Genomic DNA, 9,525 nt, shown 5'->3' with positions numbered 1-9,525 from the left:
GAAAGTTACTATTAATTATAAAGTAAATAAGGCTTCCCTGGTGTCTCAACAGTAAAGAATACGTCTGTCAATGCAGGAGATGTGGGTTCAATCCCTGGTTTGGGAAAATTCCCTGGAGAAGGAAATGGCAACCCATTCCTTGTTCTTGCCTGGAGAATCCCATGGCCAGAAGGCCCTGGAGGGATACAGTTCATGGGGTCACAAGAGTCAGACAACTTAGAGACTAAACGACAACAACGAACAATCATATGATTACCTAAGAAAATCAAAATTTAAAGGACACTTAGAACAAACATCCTAAGGTAAGATAATAGCTTTTTCTTATTCTTTGGCTACATACAAACACAGTTATCCTTTATAAAGCTTAACCTTACCCCCAAGTTTATTATGAATCGCAGCACGCGAGGCCTCCCTGTCCATCACCAACACCCAGAGTTTACTCAAACTCATGCCCATTGAGTTGGTGATACCATCCAGCCATCTCATCCTCTGTCGCCCCCTTCTCCTCCTGCCCCCAATCCCTCCCAGCATCAGGGTCTTCTCCAATGAGTCAACTCTTCGCATCAGGTGGCCAAAGTACTGGAGTTTCAGCTTCAGCTTCAGCATCAGTCCTTCCAATGAACACCCAGGACTGATCTCCTTTAAGATGGACTGGTTGGATCTCCTTGCAGTCCAAGAGACTCTCAAGAGCCTTCTCCAACACCACAATTCAAAAGCATCAATTTTTTGGCGCTCAGCTTTCCTTACAGTCCAACTCTCACATCCATACATGACCACTGGAAAAACCATAGCCTTGACCAGACGGACCTTTGTTGGCAAAGTAATGTCTCTGCTTTTTAATATGCTATCTAGGTTGGTCATAACTTTCCTTCCAAGGAGCAAGTGTCTTTTAATTTCATGGCTGCAGTCAACATCTGCAGTGATTTTGAAGCCCCCAGAAATAAAGTCTGACACTGTTTCCACTGTCTCCCCATCTATTTCCCATGAAGTGATGGGACCAGATGCCATGATCTTAGTTTTCTGAATGTTGAGCTTTAAGCTAGTTTTTTCACTCTCCTCTTTCACTTTCATCAAGAGGCTTTTTAGTTTCTCTTCACTTTCTGCCATAAGGGTGGTGTCATCTGCGTATCTGAGGTTGTTGATATTTCTCCCGGCAATCTTGATTCCAGCTTGTGCTTCTTCCAGCCCAGCGTTTCTCATGATGTACTCTGCATATAAGTTAAATAAGCAGGGTGACAATATACAGCCTTGACGTACTCCTTTTCCTATTTGGAACAAGTCTGTTGTTCCATGTCCAGTTCTAACTGTTGCTTCCTGACCTGCATACAGGTTTCTCAAGAGGCAGGTCAGGTGGTCTGGTATTCCCATCTCTTTCAGAATTTTCCACAGTTTACTGTGTTCCACACAGTTGAAGGCTTTGGCATAGTCAATAAAGCAGAAATAGATGTTTTCCTGGAACTCTCTTACTTTTTTGATGATCCAGTGGATGTTGGCAATTTGATCTCCGGTTCCTCTGCCTTTCCTAAAACCAGATTGAACATCTGGAAGTTCACGGTTCACGTATTGCTAAAGCCTGGCTTGGAGAATTTTGAGCATTACTTTACTAGTGTGTGAGATGAGTGCAATTGTGCGGTAGTTTGAGCATTCTTTGGGATTGCCTTTCTTAGGGATTGGAATGAAAACTGACCTTTTCCAGTCCTGTAGCCACTGCTGAGTTTTCCAAGTTAGCTGGCATATTGAGTGCAGCACTGTCACAGCATCATCTTTCAGGATGTGAAATAGCTCAACTGGAATTCCATCACCTCCACTAGCTTTGTTTGTAGTGATGCTTCCTAAGGCCCACTTGACTTCACATTCCAGAATATGTAGTATAAGGATATTGGCTTCCCAGGTGGCACTAGTGGTAAAGAACCTGCCTGCCAATACAGGAGACATAAGAGATATGGGTTCCATTCCTGGGTCAGGAAGATCCCCTGGAGGAGGAAATGACAACCCACTCCAGTATTCTTGCCTGGAGAATTCCATGGACAGAGAAGCCTGGTGGGCTACAGTCCATAGGGTCACAAAAAGTAGGACATGAATGAAGCAACTAAGCATGCATGTACACGGGAACTTGCTAATGCAATCTTAAAAATTGTTTTCTGGTTATTTTGTATATCCCTTGTCCCTTTTCCCTCTTTTATTGCCTTCTTTTGTGAATTGATGATTTTTCATAATGGTATGCTTTGATTCCCTTCTCTTTATCTTTTCTGAATCAACTGTAGGTTTTCATTTGGTGCTTACCATGAGGCTGATGTAGAGCATCTTATAGATTTAACAGTCTATTTTTTTACTAATTAGAATCTTTTTGTTTCAGCTTGAGTAGTAAGCAGAGTACAAAGATTATTATTTATTCTAGGTCATAATTTTCCCTTAGTTATAAGCCCCCTTTTCCTGTCATATTTAAATTTTTTGCTTAGTAACATTATTATATGGATACATGTAAAGATTTAGTCATACACTACAATGTTGGATGACAATATTATTTGAAGTTTAAATTTAAAGATATAATTAATGTTGTTAACTAATTTTATTGCTATATTATCAGATAGCATATATCACATTCACTGCTATTTTATATCAAGCCCTAATTGAGATAAAGACTTTTCATAACAAACAAAAGCTAAGGGAGTTCATAATCACTAGATTTGCCTCAAAAGAAATGCTAAAAGGAGTTCTTCAAGATGAAACAAAAAGATGCTAATTAGTTGTTGCGGTCCTTTAATGGACCCGAACCTGGTGGTCCGGAGTTGGCGATAAGAAAGCAAAAGAGAGAAAGAGGCTAATATCCCCTGGGTTACGCAGAGAACCACTAAAGCCCTAGGACAGGGCTTGTACCGCTCACGGAGGCACAGGGCATCCTCTCGAAGAGGTCTTGAAAGTCCAGGCAGGAAAGTGAGCTCAGCAGGTTTTTATGCTCCAGAGAATTAGCCAGAGGGAGAGAGAAAGAGAAAGAAAGAACGACACAGGGACCCAAGTCTCTAGTGAAACAAGGGTATTTTATTAGCAGAAATGCAGGCTTATATATCTTTAGTAAAATGATTACTCAGCCATTACAAAGGATGAAATCCCATCAATTGCAACAAAATAGATAGTCTAACACATACAAGGTCTCCGAGGCTGAAAAGAGTCACTGAAGGGAGTTACTGAAATGAATCCAAGCAGGTACCCTTTCCCATGATCTCAGTCCTGAGAACTGAGTGCAGCTCTACTCCTTCCCGGAATAGGAACTGATAAGGAACAGAGAATCCTTGAGAAATGGCACACAAAGGAAGAAAAGTGCAACATATTGGATTCCTTAAAGTTGAATGTCCCCTGACAATTCCCCCTTTTTTATTTTTTCATAATTGGGGGTGACTGTTGATACTATAGTGAAAAAGGTCCTGACCAAATGAGTTTGTTTAGTTTGAACAATTTTAGTTGAAAGGCATCAGTATAATACACATATAACCATTAAAACAATTATTAGCGTTACAATTTCAGATCTAATATTATGTATAATGCTTTGTAACCATCCTCGAGGGTCTAGACCAGATAATTGATCAGCTAGTTGTTCAGCTAAAGTTTCCAAATTAGTGGAAGAGGGCAGACTCTTAGAGAAGGCTTCAAAGATTTCTTTTTGTAATAACTGTACATTTAAGGAAGCATTATCATGTAAGTCTTGCAAATGAAATTTGATTTGTTTTCAATTGTAGGCACTATAGTTGAACTGAACAGGGGTATTACAAAATTTAGTAGAATTTCAATCACATTATAGCAAAGCCCGCTTTGGTAAATCTATTAATTGATCTCCAACCCATTTAATGGCTGTTTTTAGTTCCTGTATTTCATCTTGAATTTCCTCATCTATCTGAGCCTGAGTGGCCCATATAGTGTGAGCATCTTTAGTCCAATTTTGGATAAAATTATGTGTTTGAATTGAAGTTCGTAAAGCAATGCTGGTGATGGCAGCAGTGGTGCAAATAGCTATTAATCCTAAAATGCCAAGAATCAGCCATTCAATGAATTGTTTAGATTGTCAGAGTAATTTAGTAAGTAACCAGGAAGCGAGCTCGGCCATGGGGTCTTCTTCCCAGGGCTGTTGGAATTTACTGGTAACCACAAATTACTTTGAGATCAAAGAATCAAAAGGGATTAATTTCTTAAGGAAATAGAAGAGTTTGCAATTTATACAAGTTACAGAATGTAAAATCTTATTGAATTGTAAGTTTCCTATAGCTATAACAAAAGGATGGGGAACACAAGCTTGTATGAAATATGATTGATTATAGTGAAAAGAAATAATTACTATGACTACAACTGGTCCCTGTGAAATGTCCAGTCCAAGTCCCAAGTTCTTTGGTGCTTGCAGCAAGTTTCCAGATGTCCCATTGTTCAGGCCCAATCTGTTTATCGAGGACGATTCGAGGACAAGGGGGTGCCATTCCACTGTCAAGCCAGCCAAGAAGTCCTTTGTCATGGTAATGTTCCATCGTAGTATTAGTAACTTTCTATGCAGAGTACATCATGAGAAATGCTGGGCTGGAAGAAGCACAAGCTGGAATCAAGATTGCCGGGAGAAATATCAATAACCTCAGATATGCAGATGACACCACCCTTGTGGCAGAAAGTGAAGAGAAACTAAAAAGCCTCTTGATGAAAGTGAAAGAGGAGAGTGAAAAAACTAGCTTAAAGCTCAACATTCAGAAAACTAAGATCATGGCATCTGGTCCCATCACTTCATGGGAAATAGATGGGGAGACAGTGGAAACAGTGTCAGACTTTATTTTGGGGGGCTCCAAAATCACTGCAGATGGTGACTGCAGCCATGAAAATAAAAGACACTTGCTCCTTGGAAGGAAAGTTATGACCAAACTAGATAGCATATTAAAAAGCAGAGACATTACTTTGCCAACAAAGGTCCGTCTGGTCAAGGCTATGGTTTTTCCAGTGGTCATGTATGGATGTGAGAGTTGGACTGTGAGGAAAGCTGAGCACCAAAAAATGGATGCTTTTGAACTGTGGTGTTGGAGAAGGCTCTTGAGAGTCTCTTGGACTGCAAGGAGATCCAACCAGTCCATCTTAAAGGAGATCAGTCCTGGGTGTTCATTGGAAGGACTGATGCTGAAGCTGAAGCTGAAACTCCAGTACTTTGGCCACCTGATGCGAAGAGTTGACTCATTGGAAAAGACCCTGATGCTGGGAGGGATTGGGGGCAGGAGGAGAAGAGGGCGACAGAGGATGAGATGGCTGGATGGCATCACCGACTCAATGGGCATGAGTTTGAGTAAACTCCGGGAGTTGGTGATGGACAGGGAGGCCTGGCGTGCTGCGATTCATGGGATCGCAGAGAGTCAGACACCGCTGAGTGACTGAACTGAACTGAACTGATGCTACTTGAGTAGCATAGTCACACACAGTACTGTCAATATCATCTGAGCAGTTAGATAACCACATACCACGGGGTGCCCAATTGACAATGGTGTGCTTAGCCACAAACATTAATTTTTCTGATTTGGCTTCACACCTGTCCCAATGAACAGGAATATACTTAAAGTTCTTATAAGTAAACCCTTTGCATAATGTTGTTTTGCCTTGTCCCTAGAGTTTCAGTAGTGTTGACATGGTTCTCATTAAAAGAAAAGGCAGTAAATAATCCAAGCAATGTCCAAAAGTCCTTTTTTGGAGTCAGGACGAAAGCCCAAGCTTGTCAGCTAAAGTTAATGCATAATTCCGTCGGACCCAAGCACAAAGGAAGGACTTCATAACCTAGAGAAATATTAATTAGTCTTCCCTCCTCCTCAGGGTGTGGGGGCCCTTTCATGCTCCAGGGAGAAGGCATATGTATGGAATCATTGGTTGATACGATCGGTCCCTTTTTTGTCCATTCTACAACCTGTAATAAAGGGGGGTTGGGTATGTAAGCCCAGTAAGTATGATTAGTTAGTTCAGCTCGAGCGGGGGTCGGGGTGGAGGGAGCGAAAGCAAGCAAAGCAAGCATAGCAACAAAAGTATTTTCAGGACTCTGAGGCATTCCCTGTTGAGAAATCAGATTTTCAGCTTGATTAGTAAGGGTTTCATCTGCCCCCAAGTAGGGAGATCATGAGGTAGATGACGTTGAGTGCGGTGTTTTTTGGAAATCTCTAAAGCCGCCATGACTTGTACTGGAATTTCCTCTTTCCGAGAATTTGGCCTTTTCCTCTTTATCTTGAACGTCGATGGTTTCCTGGGGGCAGATCTTCCGAAGAAGGAGCCAACTGACTTCATTGGATCCATCTGGAGAAATATAAGCATACCCCTTTCCCTGTAAGATTAGTTTCCCAGATTTCCATTGATTAGTTAACCCGTCTTGGTACCAAATGGGCAGAGGAAGAGAGGTATCCTTTAGTTCCTCAAAATGTTTTCCTGCTCTTGTCAAGATATCTCCCTGCAGTAAGTTTTAAAAAATTTAAAACAAATAAAGCTGTATTAACAATAGTTATAGGTTCAAGGAATAGCTTACGTTGGAATCTAGTAAAGTCTGTTTTAGATAAGGAAGACAGTAGTGTTCCTGTGTATTTTCTCTTTTTTAATTTTTTTATTTGTAGTTTTAATATGCGATGTGTTCGTTTGACTATGTCTTGAGTCTGTGGATTATAGGGAATACCTGTAATATGTTTAATAGAAAACGTTTGTAAAAATTGTTTGAAATAACTTGAAGTATAGGCAGGGCCATTTTCTGTTTTTATAGAACTAGGAGTTTCCATTATAGCAAAACAAGATAATAGGTGAGTTATAATGTGTTGTGTAGCTTCACCATGAAGAGGTGTGGCCCAGATAAAAGAAGAATTTGTGTCAATACAGACGTGTAGGAAAGAAGAAGGAGAAAGCTTAGGGCGATGATTTACATCCATCTGTCATAGTTCATTAGGTTGTAATCTCCGAGGACTAATATCTTATGTAATGGGTCAGAGAGGTATGGGTCTACAAGTAGAGCAGTTATTAATAATTTTTTAGCCTGGCGGTATGGGATTTTTCATAGCTGGTGTAGAGAGTCAGCATTGTTGTGCACCAGAGCATGTTGTTTTTTCGGAGTAGCAAAGGAAACAAGTTTATCGCCTGTTCATTACCATGAGTCATAGGACCAGGAAGACACGAATGTGTTCGAATATGTGTAATATAAGTGGGAGAAGTGTGGTTTTTAATAATGGATTGTAGTTCCAAAAAAAAGTTGTTGAATTATAGGTTGATTGGAGCTTATGGTGGAGGTTTTTATATTTTTTAATACAAAAACTGAATATAAGGAATCAGAGACTATATTAATGGGGTAGCAATGTAAGCAAATAACGAATAAGGGCATATAATTTGTTTTGTTGAGCAGAATGGAATTTAGTGTAAAAGACTTTATATTTTTTGAGAGACCAGAATGAGGCTTTGGCGTTTTTAGTCTCATCTATATAGAAAACTTTAGCTTGAGGTATAGGCTGTGGGCTGATGATGCGGGAAATAATAAATTTAGTATTTTTGAAGAAATTTCATAGCTTGTTAGAGGGATAATGAAATGAAATTTTCCCAAAATATTTTAGAAAAGCTATTTGGAAATCGGTAGAAGTTTGTAATGTATTTTTGAATTGAGATTTATTAATAGGTATTATAATTTTATGGGGATCGGAGCCAATTAGAGTTTTAGTCTTAATTTTTTCATTGATAATGATTAGAGCAATTAAGTCAAGTTAGGGTGAAAGTGACTTTATTTTTCTAAAATGGGTATAGATCCATTTCATTGGGTGTTTTTTGGGGGCAAGAAGTCTCATGGGAGAATGAAGAGAGGGGAGTACAAATAATTTTAAAGGGAAATGTAGTCTAATGCAGGTAAGAAAATGTTTTTGTAGTTTATTTTGCACTAAATAGAGTTTTTCTTGTGCCTCTTGAGAAAGTGATCGAGGGCTATTTAGATTAGGATCTCCTTTTAAAGTATTAAATAGATTAGTTAGTTGATAATTAGCAATATCCAATGAGGGCCTAATCTAATTTATATCACCTAAAAGTTTTTGAAAATCATTTAAGGCTGATAATTTATCAGTACAAATCTGTGTTAGTTGGGAAGTAATATATTGCCTGTTAACAACAAATCCTGAGTAATGGTGAGGCGTGGAGGTTTGAATTTTTTCAGGGGCAATTATTAACCCAAAGTTGTTTAAGCATTGTTGAGCTATATCAAACATGTGTTGAGTTTTTAAAACAGATGGAGCTGAAAATAATATATCATCTATATAATGAATAACAAGAAAGTCAGGAAATTATAAATTTTTTAGCAGTGTGTAATTTCTCTTTTGTAAGGGGCCATTGTTCTGTCTAAATAGGCTCGTCATTTTTTCAAGTTATTTTAATAATTGTTTTGTTTGTTAAATGAGCAGTGGCCCCTAAGAAAAATGTGGAATGTATATCTGAGTTTGTCATTGCATAAGTAAATCTCTTTTTATTAGATTAAGGGGTGTATCTATCACATAAGGTCTTAATGTTGCAGGTTGGCCTTCTGGCCCCTCACATGGATAAATTTGAGTACTCTGATAAACCTCTTGTACTTTGGTTTGAGAAATTTTGCAATTTGGCAAGAGATTTTTTGTATAGGCCAGGATTTGGGCCATAAATGTTTGGATATAATAGTAATATCAGATCCAGTGTCAAGGAGGCCAGAAAATCTTTTACCATTAATTTTGATATTTATATTTGGTTGGGCATATTTAGATACCGATGATGTCCATAAGGATTGTTTTTGATCTGTACTGTCGAATCCACCTGTCCATACAGCATTAGAGGAGTTAATAGAAATGTAAGGTGAAAGCATTACATTGCTTTATATAATGTATCACATAGATACATGGTTTGTGTTAAGTAGTCATTCCCCTTTCCTTGTTGAAAATCCATTGACAAGAGATGTAGGGACTTATTTCTGAACTATCAAGTGTAGTCCATTGACCTATATGTCTGTCTTTATGGCAGCACACTTTTGACTGTTGTGGTTTTATAGAAAGTACTGAAATTGGAAAGTGTAATTCCTCCAACTTTATTTTTCTCTTTCCCTGATAGGATTTTGCTTTTGTTCAGTTGCTCAGTTGTGTCCAACTCTTTGCGACCCCCTGGACTGCAGCATGCCAGGTTTCCCTGTCCTTCACCATCTCCCATAGTTTGCTCAAACTCAAGTTTGAGTCAGTGATGCCATCCAACCATCTCTTCCAACAGCAAAATTTCTCAGGGTCTTATTATTTAAAAGAACAATATTCCTTAGCACTGTACTTGATGTTGATATAATTCCAATGAGCATGATTTCTAATATCATAGCCTTGATACTGATAACTGAAGAAGCACCATGTTTGTCCATTTCAAACCCCCCCCCCTTTTTTTTTTGCCATATGTGGCTTGTGGCATCTTAGTTCTTCAATTAGGGATCAAACCCTGGCCCCTGGCAGTGGAAGTGCAGAATCCTAATCACTGGACCATCAGGGAATTCCCTTAAAATCTCCCTTT

This window comes from Odocoileus virginianus, chromosome 16 (genome assembly GCF_023699985.2).
Source record: "Odocoileus virginianus isolate 20LAN1187 ecotype Illinois chromosome 16, Ovbor_1.2, whole genome shotgun sequence".
Classification (NCBI taxonomy): domain Eukaryota; kingdom Metazoa; phylum Chordata; class Mammalia; order Artiodactyla; family Cervidae; genus Odocoileus; species Odocoileus virginianus.
Note: the sequence above shows the minus strand (reverse complement) of the source record.